Source organism: Salvia hispanica, unplaced genomic scaffold (assembly GCF_023119035.1).
Source record: "Salvia hispanica cultivar TCC Black 2014 unplaced genomic scaffold, UniMelb_Shisp_WGS_1.0 HiC_scaffold_34, whole genome shotgun sequence".
Lineage (NCBI taxonomy): Eukaryota > Viridiplantae > Streptophyta > Magnoliopsida > Lamiales > Lamiaceae > Salvia > Salvia hispanica.
Genome location: NW_025952069.1, coordinates 23457 through 44244, shown reverse-complemented (window position 1 = coordinate 44244; position 20788 = coordinate 23457). Strand labels below are relative to the sequence as shown.

The 20788-nt window shown below is 34.6% G+C and overlaps 1 pseudogene; it reads right to left on the bottom strand.

The window, feature by feature from the left end:
• Positions 1-4836: 4836 nt before the first annotated feature.
• LOC125198968 lies at positions 4837-13159 on the bottom strand (annotated as a pseudogene).
• Between the last annotated feature and the right edge of the window lie 7629 nt (positions 13160-20788).

The following is a 20788-nucleotide window of genomic DNA, read 5'->3' as shown; positions in this document are numbered from 1 at the left end:
TGATTTGCGACTCCGAATCAAAATATGGGATAATGGTCCCTAAAATCATATTTGTCCAAATTTTGATATTTTTTATGAACCTTAAAATTAGTCTATAATATCATAAACTTTGTACTTTATTTGGTATTTCCTAAACTGACTCAAATAAGATATTTTTACCCAAATCTTATTTTACGAGGACAACCGTGATACGTTTGATTATATTTTAAAACACTTTTAAGTTCATAACAAGTAGGATAAAAATTCACATTGAAAACCACAATAATTTAAGTATGAAAAAAAAATCTCATAAGTTGGTCAAATATAATGATAAACATCTCGTGGAAAATACCAAACAAAGTGCAAAGTTAGTGATATTAAGATCAATTTTAAAGTTCATGAAAAATACCAAACTTTGATAAAAGTTTATGATTTTAGGGACCAATATCTCTAAAAATATACTCTCTCGCCCCAATACAAATACTACCTCCGTCCACCAAAATTTATCCCACTTTGACTAAACAATTTTAAGAAATGAATGAAAAGTAGTTAAAAAGTTAGTGGATCACTTGCAATAGAACACTAAAAATGAAAAGTTGATTACTTGTGAGAGAGAGGGAGTACTATACATCCTAACTAATAATCGGAAGTTAGACCATCTCCAACTGCAAAACCTAAAATGCAAGATAATAATACCTCCAACAGTCAAGAAAACCAATCCCATTATAGGTTTTTGAAAAAAATACATATCTTTAGATTTGCACTAAAAAGTATACCAAAAACACTTTCATAGTTTGAGTTATTGAATAATGGGCTGGTCCATATTAATATTATACTCCATTATTCAATATAATTGGATAAAAATAATCAATTATTTACTAAGAATGAGCCGTTAATTTATTCAACCACAAACCCAATTTTATTATATAGATCAATAACGGTACAAATAAAATCTATAGAAACAATTATATTATTAGTTAGTAATTAAACACTATACGTACATTAATATTTTCAAATCAAATATGCTATCATAAACAAAATAGTATTTTTATTATATTTAAATTTTCTAAATTTTGTAATTTATTATTCAATGAATAATAGATTTCATATTTAGTTATATTAATTAATAAATCTTATATTATATTATTTTATTTAATTTAAGATCTTGACAAAGTGTCATGGGATTAGTGTGTAATTTAGATAAAATATATAGGTATGATTGAAAAGTATAAAAAGTTAGTAGGTGAGAAATATTTTTTTGGGTTTGAGTTTAGTGTAAATGGTTGAGCAAAATCCATATTTAATGTGATATTTACATTAAAAAGAGTTTGAGTTTAGTGGAATGGTTGGAGATGTTATTACTAGAGGAGTAAGTAACAAGAAATTAAAATTGATGTAACTGGAGAAAAAAAAACTAAATTATCTTGAGCGGGCACAAATCCCGAGGGGAATCCAGTATGCAATCCGGTCATTCTTAGAAAAAATCTTGTAAAATTTTTTATTTTATCCGTGTAACATGATAGTGCATAAGCATAAAATAAGTTGAACGGGTCCCACTCCCACTGTATATGTTGAGTTATACACCTAAACTTTTGGGAAGAAGTAAATGCCTGTCATTTTATTTTTATACCACTTGGGTAATTCTTAGAAAAAATTTTTGTATAATTTGTTAGTGTATTTTATACTCCCTCCGTCACCGATTAAGAGTCACATTTTTCCATTTTGGCCCGTCCCCGATTAAAAGTCACACTTCATTTATATCATAAATGATAAGTAGGTCTCACATTCCACTAACTCACTTCACTCACATTTTATTATAAAACCAATATAAAAAAGTAGGCTCACATTCCACTACCTTTTTAACTCGACTTATTTTAACACAAGTGATACCCGCAAGTGTACGGGGCTAGTGTAGCAATTAGCAAGCAAATATCGTATCCCACAGAGACTAATTTGTATCAACTTAACTACCACGAACAAATATTGAAATATCTAGAGAATCGGGAAAAGGGTTTGGTTTTTATTATATTTAAAAAATTCAAAAGCAGTACGTGTAACATTTGAATCTATTGAGTTTTTAATATAAATTTATTCGAGTTTTTTAACATAAATTTGTTATGTTTTATAGTATACCATATTATATTTTATACTAGTACACATATTACTATAAAATTTATTAATTTAGTCAAAGTGATAAGATGTAATGGGTACATCTGATCCATCACCACCCCTCACTTTCGCATCAACTTATCTGTTCTACATCGCCTTTGCCACATCCTAACTCACCTATAATACGGATAATCCTCCCCATGGTATCTTCTGCCATGCAGAAAGAACTCATTTCTAGCCATGGTATCGTAGCCGCCCAAGTCGATGGATGAGTTTCTTTATCTTCTTCCTCTACCCACGCAGATGGAAGTTCGATGTATCATTCCGGCCCACGCGTGTCATTCCGGCCCACGTGAGGGGGCGTGTTAAAACTCTCTATATCTAGTCCCACATCGACTTGCTACATCCTACCACCTATATGCGCGCATAACCCTCCCGACTCGACTTATTTTAACACAAGTGATACCCGCAAGTGTACGTAGCTAGTGTAACAATTTGTTAAAGAGTATCGTATCCGCGTACATTTAAATTCGTATCAACTTAATCCACTACGAACAAACATTGACTACTATCTAGAGAATCAGAGTATTGGTTTGTTCTAACACTAATAAGAGCATATAATAAGCAAATAAACAAGTAAAAGCAAATAAACACGGGTGATCAAGCAATTGAAATGAATAAACCCAAGAATAATCAAATAACTACAAAGAGCAAGGTAAGAACAAAATCAATTGATAAAAAACTATGAAATTAATGCATCATCATAAGAATTCTACTTGAATGTTTAGCTACTCATGTTCTTCAAAACCATGTTTAGAACAAAGAATCTGTAATGAAAGACATAAGAGATGAATACTAAGAACCCTTGTGGAATGAATCTAGGAATGAAGTCTTCAATCTTCCGATCTAGAGTCTTCAATCTTCAATTCTCTCTCTCAAAATGTTATTGGGAGTGTGTGTGAGTGTTGGAGGCGGTAAGTCGGCCGGGTGGTTAATTCACCCGGCTGTACTTTCTGGACAGCGCAGTGTTCAAAACGGTCATAACTTCTTCTACGGGACTTACTGAAGGTAAGATACCCACGCTAAGCTCTTTCAAAGATGAAGAGATTGATTTGCATATGAGGCTGATTGACTAAAATATCCAGTAAAAATGATCTCAAAACCAAGACTGCCGCACATCCACAAATAGGCCTTTTCTACACATTCTTAACAAACGGTCAACATACCAACATAATAGAGAAGATATATAAAAACACGTCCAATAATAGATAAATATGATCAAATTCATACAAAACCACCTCTAAAACCATGTAAAATCCAAGTATGTCACTCCCTTAGAGGCTTTTCTTTGCATTTAATGACCCATTTCTTAATAGATTATTTTTTTTCCAAACATTATTCGAATCTTGGCGCTATCTACCCTTATACTATATCATAATATTAGTAAAATAAAAAGGTCCATAAAGGTAATAGTACATCATAAATAGCAAAACGAACAACTCCACTGACGGAGGCATGGAAATATTTTTTAAAGATGTTTTAACAATATTATTATTAAGTAACTTTGTAAAAACTCCACCCGTTTTATAAAAAGAAGTCATATTTCTGCAATTTTGGGATATCCACTAAACATACTATCATTTCTAAAATTTTGAAACTTTCATATACTCTTATTTACTTTTATTCGTATTTTTCTTACTTTTACTTATTTTTTCTCTCCCTCATCTTTCTTACTTTATCTATTTTTCCTTTTCTCTCTTACTTTACCAATTTTTCTTTAAATCATACCGTTTATAAAATGAAATTATTTTTTGTCTGATGAAGAGAATATTTTATCATGTAAATATGTTTTAAATAATAAAAAATTAAAAAAATAAATTTATATAGATCATTAGAGATGTAAAAGAGAATGAATTTTGTAAATTGCTTTGAGGCCCTGTTTGTTTTTTAGGAAACTAAAGTTGTGAAAGAGAAAATAATTTCTAGGATTACGATTCCTAAAAATTATGGATTCCTAAGATTATAATTTCTTGAGTAATACTCCCTCTCCTATTTTTATTAATTATTCATTTTTGTCATTTTCATCCTACTTCCAGACACTTTCTTTGACCATTTTCTACATTTTTACCATAAATAGTAGATATGCCACACATTCAACTAACATTTTAATATAAAGTAATATATAAAAGTGAGACTCGTATTCTATTAACTTTTTCAATTCATTTTTCTTTACATTTTTTAAACGTATGCTAGATAGTTATTAGAGGAAGGAGAGAGATTCAAAAATGATTACTATGATTACTAAGGAATACTCCTGTCTCATAAAAACTAAAGACTTCGTGAGTGAACAGTTTTAATGTGAAATTTAGAAGTAAGAGATGGGTAGAAAGAAAAATATTGAAGTAATTTTAATAAAGAATGAGACTCACCTTGAGAGTAGAAAACACTTACCACCATGATATAAAAATGATCATCTTCGCGACGAACTAAAATAAAAAAGGTTAATGCACCTCTTCACCAAACCATCAAATCAAAACGTTAGTTTCACACTTAAACATGCTGATGGAATGTAATATCATTGACAACTCTGGCCTATTGTCCCTAAAGATGCGTGTTCTAAGTTCTTCATGTTAAGTTCACTTACATGGTTTACAAGAAAACATTTTTAGAACACAAAATTCTCCTTGTGGTTTTGAAAACAATAAAAACTTAGCACAAAGAAAAACCCTCAAACAAAACCTAAACTCCTTAGTCAATCATGTGGATGAGAACTGTGAAGATCCTCACGCTCTTGTAGGAAAAACTTCGACCAATAGTCGGTCTGGTCAATGACCAAAAGGGCACCGATATAGCCCACTGATCTTCAGCCAAACCATGTAAAGATGTCCAAGTGCTCAAGGACGCCAGATCAAGCCCCCACAACATACCATTCTTTTTCGATCCGGTCCATTGATAGTAAAAAGGGTTCCATAATCGAATCTCTTCTTGTTGAGAAGGCACCATATCACATCTTAACTCGCTTTGTAGAGCACTTCCATCAACCCGCTACAACATGAGCCACACAATGACGTTGGTGATTCCCAAACCGGTTGCGACCGAAGAAGACTTGGTATAGCCCGGCGTGGTTCGCTTATTCGCTATCGTGACCCTACACTCATCGGGCTGAAGCTGTCATTGCCTCCTGGGCTGGGTCGGCTGTGGAACACCCCACAAATATCCTCCATGGGAGCAAAAGCACGGCTGCCTAGGCGGAAATCAATACTAAGCTGGATGTTTTGCCTAGCTGTCCTTGGTGACCTTCAACGAGCTTAGAACTTAAGAGTACTCTGAAGACGCCCACTTCCTCTCGAACATGTATCGGCGTCGTCCCATCGCCCACCGCTCACACAACGCCCAAAAGTCCTCCGCGATCCCCAAAGTTTGAGGAATTGTGGGGGTACTCGAGGGCGCGCGTCTCTCGCGCCGACAACTTCTTCCATGCCTCGCTTCATCCGGTGCTAATGCCATAGTTCTTCGCGTTTTTGACTTTCCCTTTGATCCCATTTTCCTACAAAAGAAGAATACAATTCTTAAAAGTATAACAAATAATAGGCAGGGGTTCCCCAAACTTGCACTCTTATAAGTAATAACAAAGAATCAATAAATTAGTCATAAAGTTTGCGTTCATAACATCCTAGACGCAAAGACAAACATATATCATAATCATCTAAACCAGAAAACAAAAATTCATCCCCAACGTGAATTCATCCCCCATAAAGGATTTATCAATAATCAATACATAATAATCTCTTTAAATTCACAAGCATTGCAATTCCATGGATAATAATAGCCTCACAAATTATGAATTATGATTACAATATATTAACAAGTATAAACAAGAGGATTTAATTATTTTACCAAGCTTCAAGTCATCACACTGAAACACAATTTGACCAAGAAATTTGAAAATAAGCACACACAATCTTCCCCCATCACATAATAAGAGTTTCCACCAACAATTCATCCAATATAGATCAAAATCTGCTATAAAGACCAACAAAGTCGTAAATCAGGTTAGGATTCATACCTTGTGTTGATGATAATTGTAGGAAACAGTGCCTAAATTTGGAGAGAATTGAGGAGAGCCAGAGTTAGGAAGCATTTTTGGTGATTTATAAAGGTATGGGTTGTGCGAAGGGAAGTGAATTTGAGAATGAATGGAAAACATGGCAATTTTAAATAAAGCCTTTCTCAAGCTCGATCACACAAGTAATGGACACCGTACATGGCATGGCCACCGTGACGGCCAGAACGGCGCTGCCTGCGGCCACGCTGCGGCCTCGTCTGGGGCCGTTTCTCCGCCTGAATTCTCACTCTCGGCTTTCTAAGCCCGACCTATCCCGCACATAAACACACGTGTGGCGACCGCCGTGTTAAGTGCAGCACCCGCCACTGTATAAATTTTTACGACTATATGTCACTCAATAATGAAGCATCAAGATTAACTGATTGTAAAGTTAAAACTAAGTAAAACAAACGAATATTAAATAGAAAATTGGTCAGATAACCAAAGTCGTTACTAACACATCCCTAGAATCCTATAAGTTTAGTTACACATGATGAAATAAGCTAAACACATAGATTGAAGGGAAAACAATTGGAACATAAAACTAAAGCAAATAAAACCCGTAGGTTGAATTCTTGTTGTTCTTGATGTTCTTGAAATCCTTCTCCAACTCCTTGCAACAAGTGAAGTACTCTAGCTTTTGATCTCTATGAATTATTTTGTTAGTAGAAGCTCTCTCTTTTTCATGAAGCTTGAGGTCTTATTTATAGGGGAAAGTCAGTCCTTGTTGTAGAAGGAAAAGATCTTCAAATATGGCAAATCTTGGAGCAAATCCAGGCATCTCGGTTCGCCGCCTTTCTCCGCGGTCACCGCGTTGGAGTCTAGAGAGTTCTGTTCTCCGGCGGTGGACCGCGCATGACTTTGGCGGTCCCGGGCGATACTTCTCTTCCAAGCGTATTTTTCCGAGGCGGACGGCCGCATTGCTCTGCACGTGGCCGCGTGCACTGACACCTCCGCGCAGTGTCCGGCGCCGTATGACTCCAGATTTTCAAACTTTGCGCTTTGGCTCCCTTTTTTGGCTCAATTATGACATTTCTCACAAAACACTTCAAAATACCAAAATAGACAAAATATGCAAATAACGGACGTGTGAGGATTTTGACGTCAAAAAGACCAAATAAGGCCCAAAATAGGCAAAATGAGCGATCGCAATCAAAAGCCCATTTAACTCCTCATTAAGTGTTATTCTTTATTTTCCCAAAGTACCCACGTTTTTAAATACCTCCCCAAAATTCGTGAGTTTTCTAGAAAAGAAAAGAGGGGAACGAAGAAAAAAATGGGGGCCATTTTAATTAAGGTCTTTTGATTCCTCCCACAATCAAAACTAAAAAACGAGAGTGGGGGAAACAAAAATTTCCAACCGAGAAAAGGTTGGGGGGATAAATGCAAAAAAAGGGGGCCCTTTCCCGACCCGACAAAAAGAAAGAGGAAGCGGAGATGGAATCGGCCAAACACGCACTAATACATCTGGATGTACGGGGAAAGGCTGCTTTAAGGTGGTGGTGCTGCAATGCAGAGAAAAAAGGGGAAGGCGGGCGAGGCTTCAACGCATCGTGACAGAACGACGCTGCTCCGCGATGGGGGGGCTGCGGGGGGGGGAACACGAGGGGGACAGCCATGGTAGAGTTCGCGATCCGAACAGCAGCGGCGCATTCGGAATACCCGGGTTGGAGAAGCCGAGCAACAGCCTCGGGAGATGACAGCAGCAGCAATGGAGGAACGGCGCCGCAACGGGGGAACGGCCCCCCCGGGAAAGGATGGCTACAAGAGAGATTAAAAAGGGGAGGCCGGGGGTGGTGAGAAAACGCCGGGGCCGGGAAAAAGAAGAAAATCACCGGAGAAGGAGGGGAAAGAAAGCGAAGGGGGAAAAAAGAAGAATTCACCCCACGGAGGGCTTTTTTGGGCAAGGGCGAATGGGAAAAACAAGGAAGATCAGAAGCTCCTCCCTTTAAATAAGAGCCGGGTTTACATGAAAAAGACCATCACCTTTAGCTTTTAGTTTAGATTTCTCCTCTCACCACACACTTGGGGGAAATAAATTTTGGGGGTTTACGTTTAAGATTCATTAGTTGTGTAACACCGTTCTACGGGGGCGAAGATAAAACTATTTCCCCTTTGTTTACTTTTCCCAATTTCCAGTCTTCGCTATTGGGTTTCGGCCGTTTTTTGTTAAATTTTCGTTGGATATCGCACTTTTTTCTATGGAATTTCCCATGGTTTTCTTCATGTTATGGCATTTTCTATTTATTTTGGGATTTTTTTGCCATTGTTTCCATTTTGGGGTTTGGGTTTTGTGGAGATCATAGTTGATCTTTTAATCAAAGTTGATGGGAACTGGAGTGGGGAAGCATCCTTTTTTGGACTGTTCCATCCAATGGTTTTGATTTTTAAATTTTTCCTTTTTCATTTACCGTCTAGTAATAGTAGATCTGCAGTTTTAGTTGATCACATTAATCGGTCTAATTTAAATTGCTCGTTTCGTTTTGTTTTTGTTCGTTTTTCCCTTTTCCGCATTTCGTGATAAAGGGTTTTTGAAAGATGGGATTATTTTTCCTTTAGTTAGTTTTTAAATTTTTCATTTTACCCCATTTTGGAAAATGGTCCACATCCCTCTTTTTCCTCCCCCAGGCTTTTTGGAAAATTTTTTTCATGGGTTGGGTAATTGTTTTAGTGAAAGTGATTTTAAAATACGCCCGGTTATCATCATGCATGTTTCTTTATTTTTGCCAGGTTTCTAGAATAAAGCATTTCTTTTCCCCAATCTAGGAATTTAATCTAAACCCCCAAAATGCGTCGGCCCAAAAACGGTTTCAAGTCTTCTTGCATTTTTCTTCGCTTCCATCTCTATGGGGTTCGATCCCCATTCCCCCATATAATCCTTTTAGTGCAGGGGGGTTTAGGGTTTTGAAAGGCGGAAGTGATTTGGGGCCCAAGAAGTGATTTGAGGGGTTTTTAGTTCCAGACCCCTTTCTGTGGATTCTTCCGGGTCCCAGAAGTTTGAACATATTGACACACTCGCCAAGAAAATTCCCCAAATCTCTTTCAAAGGCACAAGGGAAAACCCAAGGTACTAAGATCTTCCCCTCTATCCCCTTAGAAATGAAACGTTTTTTTTTGGGGTTTTACAAAAATGAAACGTTTCATAATATAAAAAAACACCCTTTTTCCTTTTTTCTTTCTTTCTCTTATTAAAACAAAAAAATCCATAAAATATGCCAAAAAAAATTTTTATACTTATTGGGAGGGGGGGAATATTTTTAAAAACATTAATATACATATACTAATTTAAAATTTTCGGGGTTCCATGGGACCCCATTGCTCTTAGTAGGGCCCAGTCAAAACTCACTATGTTGCTCGTCAATAGAAACACTTCTTTTTTTCATGGAAATTAAGAATATTGTTTTAAATGGATAAAAAAAAGTAAAAAAGATGAAAAAAAAATAAAGTAAAAGAGAGGTTACTTTTTTTCAAAATAAAAAAACAAATTTATGAGACTTCCAAAATTAAAAAAGCTCAAATTTAATATAAACGATTAATACAATATAAAAATTGATAATATCTTAATAATCAAACAACATATAATTACCTTTATAACAAATAAAAAAAATTTCCCCGGGGAACACCATGAGAACCCCATTAAAAATTTATAATGGGTTCTATATAACAAGTCTTAATCATAATTAGCTAATCAATCAAAACTTAATGAATTAATTAATCATGATTGAGATGTTATATCTATTTGGAGTAAAATGGGAAATATCCGAATCCAAAAAACCAATTAATGTACGATAAAAAGAAAAAACCAAATTTAGTATACCGCAATTCGGTACGTAATACCGTACGGATAGATTTGAATGAAAGGTATAATTTTCCTATACCGCGTTATACCCAATATACCGCATTTACGATATTTGACAAAAATTGATATATATGTTGTATTTAAAATTTATATAAAAATAGTTAATATGTTAAAATCCCTAACACTACTTTCATATTTTAGTTCAACCCCCAAAACCCCCAAAAAACACACTACAAAATGCAAATAAATGAATTTCAATAGATTTGATTGTGGTGTAGTTTTGATCTTTTGGACCTTATTTAAATGGGGTGAAATTTTATTTTAAATATTTGGCCATAATAAAATTTTTTTTGGTAAAACACAATTATTATGGTATGCCATCCCTTTTCCCGCATAATGTACAAGTACGGTAGGGAAGATTTATGGTAAAAAAGACAAAAATAATCATACCGAATTTTCTGATGGGTTGCTTTTTCTTGCATCACAATTTATGGTCCCGGTATGCTGTATGGAATTTAAAAAGGGTATCCCCAAATCCCCAACCCTTTTCCCCGGGAGGGTAAACGGGAAACCTCTCTCTTATTTTTTATTCAATTAATCAACTCATAAATTATTAGGATTACACACATTAATATTCTACAAAAAAAAAAAAATATTTTCGTATATAGAAAAAAGAAACAAATACCCTTCCGTCTAATTCAAGATATCCACATTCTTGACTAGCACGAGTTTTTAAAGTGGAGTAGTGAAGTGTTATTATAAAGTAGAGTAAAATAGGTGATTGAATATTATAAAAAAAGAAAGAGGAGACAAAAGATTTATTTTCAAATATGAAAGTTTTTTAATATGAGTTAAAAAACTAAAAAAAAAAGGTGGACATCTTTTGCGTGACGACGGAGGGAGTACTCAACAATTCAATTTCGTGAGATTAATAACAAAACAGTGAATTCTGAAAACCAAAAAACCCGATCATTCCAAAAAGCAGCCGGGACTAAGAACAAAGTTAGAGCCATAATATCTGGATTCCAGAATAAAAAAATATGTACAGCCGGAAAAATAGGGCCCACGAACAGCCCTGTGGATTGAGCTTACAAAATCTAAACCATCTCTAACAGCCGCAGGTCGACATTGTTTTCCTGTTTTTCAAATTAGAGGGGCGCCCAGCAAGAGGGCGAATAAGCACTCATGCCCATGAAGATTTAGTCTCTTTTGAAAAAATCATTCTTGATCAACTTTTTGAATTGGTTTTATGACAAACAAGTACTGTCCAATGAGGAGAAAGGTATAAGATTGTGGTCTAGGGAAATTTTTTTAATTAAAGTTAGAAAGAGAGGGGTTTCAAAAATACGTAGAAAAGATAAAAGATAAAAGCTTACTTGGGTTCCTAGAATCAAGGGGGTGAACAGTTTTCCCCCCTGTCATTAGCATTAGGCACTTCTATCAATTTCGGGTTGATGAGAATACCCTTTTCCTTTCGGCAACATCGGTGATAGAAACCAAACTGGGAACCCAAAGGGGGTTCCAGTTGGAAGGATCTGACCCCCCCCAAAAGTCAGTTTGGGAACATAAAAAAACACAGAAGTGTTAAAAAACTTTTTTGGGTTTACCTTTCATCGTTGGCATTCTTGTTACACCTCCCATTTTCCCAACCAGTGCAACAAAATAAAAATTCTAAGATAAGAGTAAACCATAGTTCGAGCAAAAGGCATTAGGAAACCAAGAATGTTGATTTAAAAAAAAACAAATGTCGATACACAGCCCAAATCACATATAATTAGACATATTATAAGACAACATCTGACTGAGAGATCACTAGTTCAGTAGTCCACCAAAATAGTACTATTTTTTTTTTTGAAATAAGAAAGCAAAATAGACCCATCAACTATTGAGGCAATTAATACGATTCAAGTTTTGTTATAAACAAACCACATCACACTAATGATGCATTTGGGAAAAAAAGACAGTAACACATGTATGCAATGAGAATTATTTTTCCCATCTCACTTAGTTGAAAGCTGACTTTCCATACCCAGGCCAAAATAAACACATATCTTCCCAAAACGTAATCATATTGCTTTGGGAATAAAAGAAAATAACAAAACGGGCCAGGCAAGGTCCATTAAGCATCACGGTCCTAAATCTTTCTCTATATAACTAATGAAAGAAAGAAATTTAGATTAACAAGCAAGTGAAATGAATCAACGGTATGCATTTTTGTAAGTCGGAGGGATGCTATAGAATTATATAACCCTACTGAACGAAATTTAATTATCACATTCAGTGTTCCATCCAATATGCCTTAATTTAAAGTTAATGTTGTCTGTTTTATCATGATTCAGGGCTCGTTTTATATTAGCAATTTACCCATTTTGGGGATGTCCAAAGTGTCATCCCGGGAACCAATCAACAAGAGCTTATAATGTGTTCAAAAAGGGGTTTTAAACACACATCTAAACTGGGTTAAATCAAAAATAATGAAGCAAAAATTTAATCCAAGAGGGCCCCCAGTATACCTGAACTTCCTTTTTTCTAATCCAGCCCCCTTTAACACATTTCAAAAGTGATTCTGATCTCTTGGGAAAGAACTCCTCATAACTCAATATCAGGAGGTGAGAGCTGAGCATGAGTAAGGACAATGGTTGCCTTGTGCCAGATATCTTTGCCAAAACTCGGGGATGGCTTTCACAATCTGTTGTCCAAATTATCCACTCTATATGCATCCAAACGCTCCCCAAAAAAGCAAGACATCAATTGTCTTGGGCATAAGGAGGCTCCCCGAAATCTATCAAGAAAGAGGAAAAAATAAGATAGATTAATGGCAAAAAAAGTCTCAGTAAAGCAGCTTTTGGTCATGGACCTTTTTTTGAATCTAGAACTTGGTCATTGACATAGCCTCCTTCAATGAGTCCAGGGGTGCAATGTCAACTAAAACCTAATCCCCCGTGAAACCAAAATGGCCTTGGGGGTTTTCCGACTAAAGGAAAGATAAAAAAAAGTTAAAGTTTTCCAGCAATCACATCACATATATCATAAATTGCAAGTCATGTCTCAAATCCAAACTACATTTACCTGAAAAGCGGTCACAGTGACCACTCGTTCCCAAAGAAAATTGTTGAAGATTTACCACCGCCTTTCCCCCTAACAAGGATCGTTAAAGTGTCAACATTTTAGAAAGTTGGGGAAAGTATAAATTAAACAACAGAATAAAAAAAAAATAAAAAAAAAAAAAAAAAAAAAAATCAAAACAATGCCAAGGGAAAACCCAACCGTAATTTCAACAAATTGCAAATTATCATTTGTCTACCCAGAACAAGCTCTTTTAGTTTCAGAAAACATTGGCACATTGAACCGCAAAATGAGGAGAAATATGAAGACTAATTAGGCAAGTAGAAGAAAGAAGACGATAAAAAGATTGGAAATTTTACAATTGTTCAAGACCAGCTTTATGCAAGATTAGATGGGGAAATATGAAGGGTTTATGCAAGATTAGTTTAAATTTTACAATTGTTACGACCAGCTTTACAATTGTTCAAGACCATCTAGGGAGCAAACCCCGGGGAGACGCTTAATTTCCAGGGCCCAGATAGGAGATACGATTTTTTGAGAAACCCAGACCATTACTTTCCCCTTTTTTTTTTTTAAATTTTTTTTGTTTTTTTTTTTTTATAATTTTTAAATTTTGTGTTTTTTTTATTTTTGAATTTTCATTATGTGTTTTTTTTTTTTTTTAGGGTTTTTAAAAAGTAAATTTTATTTTTTTAAGGGGAAACTCTTTTTTTTTAATCGGGTTTTTAAAAAAAAAAAAAATAAAAAAATTTGGGAAAAATTTTAAACGGGAAATTTCCCGAAGAGATCAAGGGCGTAGAACTATCTTTTTCAAAGGGTTAAATCTAAAAGACAAATCCCAAAAGGGAAAAGGGGTTTTTGCTGTTTAGAAAAAGATAGCTTGCTGGCCTAAGAGGAAATTTAAGTCGATGCAATTTTTTTATCTTTTACCCTCCTTTCTCTCGTGAATAATTTCGCCCCCAAAAAAACTACCTAAATTGAAAACGCCACTTCGTTAACCCAACTCTAATCCGCCTTTTTTCTTTGGGCAAGAGATGTTTTTTTTTTTATATAAGAATTTAGGTAAATAATTTTAGTTTATTCAATTAAAATTAATAAGAAAGAAATAAAAAAAAAGGAAAAAAAATATTTAAGTAAACATAAAAATAAAATAAAAAAATAAAAAGAATTTAAATAAAAAAGCAAAGAGGGGGGAAAAGGAGTCAATTATCGCCACAAAATGAAATGTCTCACTTAGGTCGGGAAGTTCCCAAATGAATACTCCCCCCGATTAATAAGGATCTTGTTTTTTTTCCGGCCCCCTTAGCAAATAGGGAAATCTCAGCTCATTTATACTAAAAGGAATACGCCCCCCATTCCACTAAATCATTCCACTCAATTTTATTTAAAAGAAACCCTCCGCTCACTTTCCATTTTCGTCTCCATAAAAATTTACGCGATTCCATTTTTGGAAATATATATAAATTTAATAAGACCTCACATCCACTAACACTACTTTAACCCCATTTTTTCTTCTCTTACTTTCTCAACAATTCTCCTCCTCTTAATTTACTAATTTCATCTTAATTCTCAGCAATACCTATTGCCCATATTTTTAGGGGCAGGAGTATACAATGGAGTCCATATACCACTAACTTTTTCCACCCACTTTTCTTAATATTTCTTCGTCCTAAAAAAAATCAACTCCTATTCACGTAGGGAGGAGTGCTGCCTCATTTAAAAGGTGGGATGAAGGGGAGTTTTATTTATCATGCTTATTTATTGTTTGGTTTATTAGGTCTCTTTTATTTCTAGTTTTAAAATACTACCTCCATCCCACATTAAAGGTCACAGTTTTCATTTCGGTTATCCCATAATAAGAATCACATTTCACTTTTACCATATAGGGTAGTAGACCCACATTCCACCAAGCAATTCTAATCATATTTTTTATAAAACTAATATATATATATATATATATTATAAATGATGCACTTTTTATTAGCACTAAATAAACCTGCAAGATACAGGATATATAAGTATAGCTAAAGGTCGTGGGATTTTAACACGGGAAGGCAAACACAAAAAGTCTATCATCTACTAGAACTCAATTACTATCTTGAAGAACATAAGGTTTTGAAACTTTTAAACAATATATTTGAAAATAAATGAACTAGATGCAGTAAAATACGTGAGACAATCGATGAAAATAGAATCCGGAGTGCGTTCACAATTATTATACAAATTCCAAACTACAATACCTCAAGACGTTATTACTTTGATGGACGAGTCACCTAGCTTATGCTCATGCGATGCAAACGTTGATTACAAAATTAAGGTTGTCAATCCTAACACGTAACTCAATTAACACTACCGTTTTAAAGCAGTTAACTAGAACCACAAAGTGAGTTATACAAGATTATACAAGATTGTGTCACTCAATCAGGATCGAACTACTTAGGAAGAAACAAAGTAAAAATAAAACAGATATTAAATAGAAAAAGGAATTGAATAACCAAAGTTGTTACTAAAAGATCCATGTAATCCCATGTTTAGTTACACATAAGAAATAAGCTAAACACATAGGTTAAGGGAAAACAATTTAACATAAAACTAAAAAAAATAAAACCCGTAGGTAATCCTTGTGTTTTGATGTTCTTGAAATCCTTCTCCAACTCCTCCATGAAGTATTAGCTTAGATGTCCGTGAATTATTTTTAAGTAGTAGCCTCTAATTTGATGAAGCTTGAGGTCTTATTTGACTTCGGGGGTCGCGGGGGACTTCCCTTTCCCAAATGTAATTTTCCGAGGCGGACCCCGCCACCGCTTCTCTCGCTGTGCGCCGGCGGTCGCCGTACAACTTCGCGGCGGGTCGGGCCGTCTGACCCCAGATTTCGACTTTGCTTTTTGCCTCTTTTCGGCTCAATTATGCACATTTCTCACAAAACACGTCAAAATACCAAAATAGACAAAATAAGCAAATAATGGACGTGTAGAGTGACTTTGACAAAAAAAACGACCAAATAATGGCCTTAAAAGTGCAAAACCCGAGCGTATCAATAAATGAGACCATAATCTACTAACTTATTCAACCCACTTTACATTTCTTAAAATCTACGCCCGCATTAAATTCGACACTTAATGGGACTGGGGTAGTATAAAGAAAAGTGGGAAAAGATAGTAATCGTAGACCCATTTTTATATATTAATTTTGTAATAGAATGTGAGTGAAATGAGTTAGTACTTAGTAGTGATATGTACTACCATTTATAGTAAAAGGAATGGGGACCGCTAATGACGACAATTAAATGGTAAACCGAGACTATTAATGGAGGATGGAGGAGTAAATTAACTACGAGCCCCTATTTTTTTTTGGGCCAAGAGGCCTTCGCTCTTTTCTATGCTTTCATGATAATTAATCATTAAAAATTAATGGAAAATAATATGGTTTGTATTAAGACTTTAAAATAGGTGAATAGTATAGCTAAAGTTAGAATGAAAATCGAAAAAAGCATACGAAGTCTATCCTCTACTAAAACTCAATCACTATTTGGACAAACCAAAGATATGTGAATTTTGAAAACAAAGAACAATTTGAAAGCAATAAACAACTAATTGCAAATAAAACACGAGATAAAAGTATAAAGATAATGAATTGGGATATGCTCATAATGGTTATACAAATTCCAACTACAATACCTTAGTGTGGGGATTGGTGCCCCTTAAACGAAAGACATGCATAAACAAATAAATCGATCTACAGATCTATTTAACCGATTATGGGATTAATTATCTACATGTTAAACAATCAAATTGCATTCAAGAACACAAATAAATCATGTTTAAAGGGAAATTTAAAAACCCCTAATTCATGATTTCCCACGGTTTAGAATTCCCGGGACCATTCCCCAAAAGAATCGCTGCGCCCTTCTCCTTTTTGGATGTTCTCCGTACTCAACCCCCAACCCTTTCAAATTTTCAGCCCCAAACCCTCAAACCGATTTTGGGTGGGGAAAAGCTTGTCGAATAAAAAGGACTTAATTAGAAAAGAAGACAAAAATTCAAAAAACCGGAGAACAAAAAAATAAAGTTCAATTAAGAGAGAGGAATGATTAAAATCAATTAATTAATTTGTTTTCCCCCTAATCTCCTTTATATATGAGTTATTTGGGCCGGTTTGGGCCCTTTGGAGGGGGACTTGGGCCAAATTAAATTAGCCCCAATTTAATAAAAGCCCCAAACATAATATTATTATCATCCACTATAGTATAATAATATTGATTGTCCTTCCAACCCAAAATTACGAGAACCCGGGGTTTTCCTCTTTAATTTATTTTTTCCCCGTGTTTAAGATATAAATATCCTTTAAATTTAAATTTTAAAAACCCCTTTTTTGATTTTAATTAATTAATATTTTTTTCCCAAAGGGTTGTCTAGCTCAAAATCTTTATTTATTATTTGGGGAAAAAATTTCCCAAACCCTGTCTTTTTGGGTAAAAAAACCCTTTTTTCAAAACACCTCTTTGAGGATATTATCAAACTGGACCCCTTGACCGATTCATTGCAATAACAATACTTGCATCTCTAGACATTGATCACCACTACCCAAGATATCAAGATTTTTGGGTTTGCAAAAAATCCGCACCATTTGATAAACCAAAAAGGGATAATCAATATCGATGTTTAATGTTATATCAACAATGATTAAGAAATAAAAAATAAAGGACCCCCTTTTAAGTAAATAGCGACAAAGACTTATCCCCAATTTAGATCCTGGTGCTATACCACCCCCAAAGGCCGTTTATTTCCTAAGGAAAGGGAAACATCCCCGGGAAAACGAAACCTTTCACGATAGGTAGCCAAAGCCTATCTGGGTTTGGGAAATTCCCCTATTTTTTCTTCTAAAAAGGGGCCCTTTTTGCGTCCCCTTTTGGGGGAACGTCTTTCGCGACCGCCTACTATGTAGAAGAATTAGACTTATTTGCTTTTTTATACATTTAAATGTTTGAGAAACATCTTAAAAAATGCACAAGCAAACACCAATGCGATAAAAACTTTTTTCACTTGGGTTGAAAGTGGATTGTAGAATTTTTTTTATACAAGCAATTTTATCTATGCAACATGCTCAAATATGTTTTTGGGATACCAATCCTAACAATCTCCCATTTATACTAAAAATTTAAATGCCGAGATCCCCTTTCCCCAAAACTCTCCCTCTTATACTCTAAGCATGTCACGGACCATGATACATCGAACTACCATACTCTTAAATTTTTTGTAAAACATGTTGCCATATAGGCATGTTGTGATGATATCTTCAACCCAATGTCTTTTGCACTTAATCCTTAACTAATTTCATACTTCCTCTTTATTGTTTCAAAAATTTTATTAGATCGGGTTTCCCCTTTAAAGTTAGACACATAACCGGAATTATAATAATATAAAATACTCATAGACATACTGGAATCATAAAAGCTTTTTTTGAAGGAAGAGTAACAATTCCCCTTTACTTTTTAAGGGGAAAACCACATTTTAAATTTTTCCCTTGATAGGGTCTATGATTTGATCACACTCCTTTATGTCTCGGTATTCAACTCCTAACGTTAACACATAGTCAGAAGATGACTTGCTCGATCATCGATCAATTATAAAATTTTGGGTCGATGAAACCCTAAAAGACATTACATGGAGGGTGGAAAACCCAGATCATACCGTTTAGTCTTCTTTCAAGTACTATAGTATATTCTTTACCCAATCCAATGTCTTTGGCCATGGTTAAAATGATATCAAGCTTCTATGCCAAGGAAGTTAATATCTAACTTAATACACATCATAGCATACATGAGACTTTCAATTACAACTTTTTCATTTTTTCTTGATCTCATTAAAGGTCGAAAAACATTTGGACTTAACACAAGATAATTCCATCTAGAAAGAAAAAACCTTTTTTTTGGAATTTTGAATGCTAAAGTGTCTAAGAAATGATTGATGTGGATTTTTTAAAAAACTTAACATTCTTTTTCTAGCAATCTAAGACTTAGATGCATAGAATGTAATTTAGTTTATTTTAAATCCATCACCCTTTAAAAACCCAGACGAAGTTTCGTACGCTAGATAACCCTCTTAGTTGTTTATCAACCTTTTATAGATGTCATCATCGGGGGATTTTTATGAATACCAAATATGGGTGCACTTTCAACTTTTTTTGAAATTTAAAAACATAACGATTAAGATTTCCAAGAGAGATCTCCTAAAAGACATCTACTTAAAAAAAAACTGTTTGACAATCATAATACAACACCCTAATTTATGTAAGCTACAATAAAAATATGATAAGACCCCATTTGGGGCAAGGGGGGTGAAATATGATTCTCTGGGGGTATAACCCTTTAGCCATTATTCTAGCCTTTTAAGATCCATGTTTACATTTTGGGATCCACTAGCCCCCCCTTTGGGAAATAGTCTAGGGAGACGCACGTCTTGCAAACATTCTTGTCTATCTTAGATTATTATTCGGAATCTATCATTTTATCAAGAATGATTTTTTGGAATAAAATAATGCGTCCTTGTAGTTACGGGATTAGGTTCAAGTTGATCAAAGGGCCGAGTCTAAAGACTCTCTTAGGCCCATGAACTTATTATTTTAAACCCAAAGAACGCTCCCACTACGAAGACTCTTACAATCTTATTTACAACATTGATTTTCTTAGTGCATAAGTTTCTAATGGTTGACATTTTGATTAATAGGGAAAAAATTTGGGATATTTCTCTTTTTATCTTGAAAAAAAAACATGCTTCTCATAATCTTCACCCAAAGAATCTAAGTTTTCCCTGTAAACAAACCCCCTTTCTTTCCGTGAAGATTATAGAACTTGTACCTTTTCTATCTTTTGAGATAAATTTAAAAAACATACCTCGGACACAACCCAATTATTTGGATACCTTTTCCAAAACATATGTTGGAATATCTCCAAAACTTGAGATTTTTTGGACTAGACTTCCCTCTAGTCCACAACTCGGGGTGTTGTAAAAGGTCCCGATGTTAGGGTTAGTTTCTTTAAGATAAAACCCTTGGTTGTTTCCAACGTATATCTCATCAATGATAAGGTGTTATTGAGTGAAACTTGTTCCCATATCGAACTTGTCTTAGATGACTTCGATATCTTCTTATATATACCCCATTCTTTAGAAGAATGCTTGGAGAAGTCAACTGGGATTTAACTCCCATTTGGATCTTAACTCATTGCTCGTCTCCCATGGTAAAACCTTTTGAGACTTGCTAGTCTTTCTATGTTGAAATTTATAAGTATTCAACCCCTAACCACCAAAGGATCCTTACTTATAGTGCATCCCCTTGTTTTTACTTAACTTTCGAGTATTTAACAAGCAAGTTTTTAAAAATCTCGAAAATACTAGAGGGGGAAAAACGGGTTTGAACAATTACTAAGTACTTTCTTGGCCCTTTTGTTTAAGTGTCATAAATACTTTATCATTCAATTTTTTTTAAAGTTTGAACCCGTTGTTCAAAAATCCCCTCTTGTTGCATTTATATTGTTTAGATACTATGATGTATAATTTGTTTTTCTATGGTACTATGATAGATATTCGAATCACATTTCTTAATAATGCACGCATTATAAAATGACATCGAACAACCAATCATAAACAAGTTTAGAAACTGAAATAATTCTTTCTAAACTAAAGTGTACCAAAAAAAACAAAATCAACATTAAAAAAAACAATTAAGTGAGC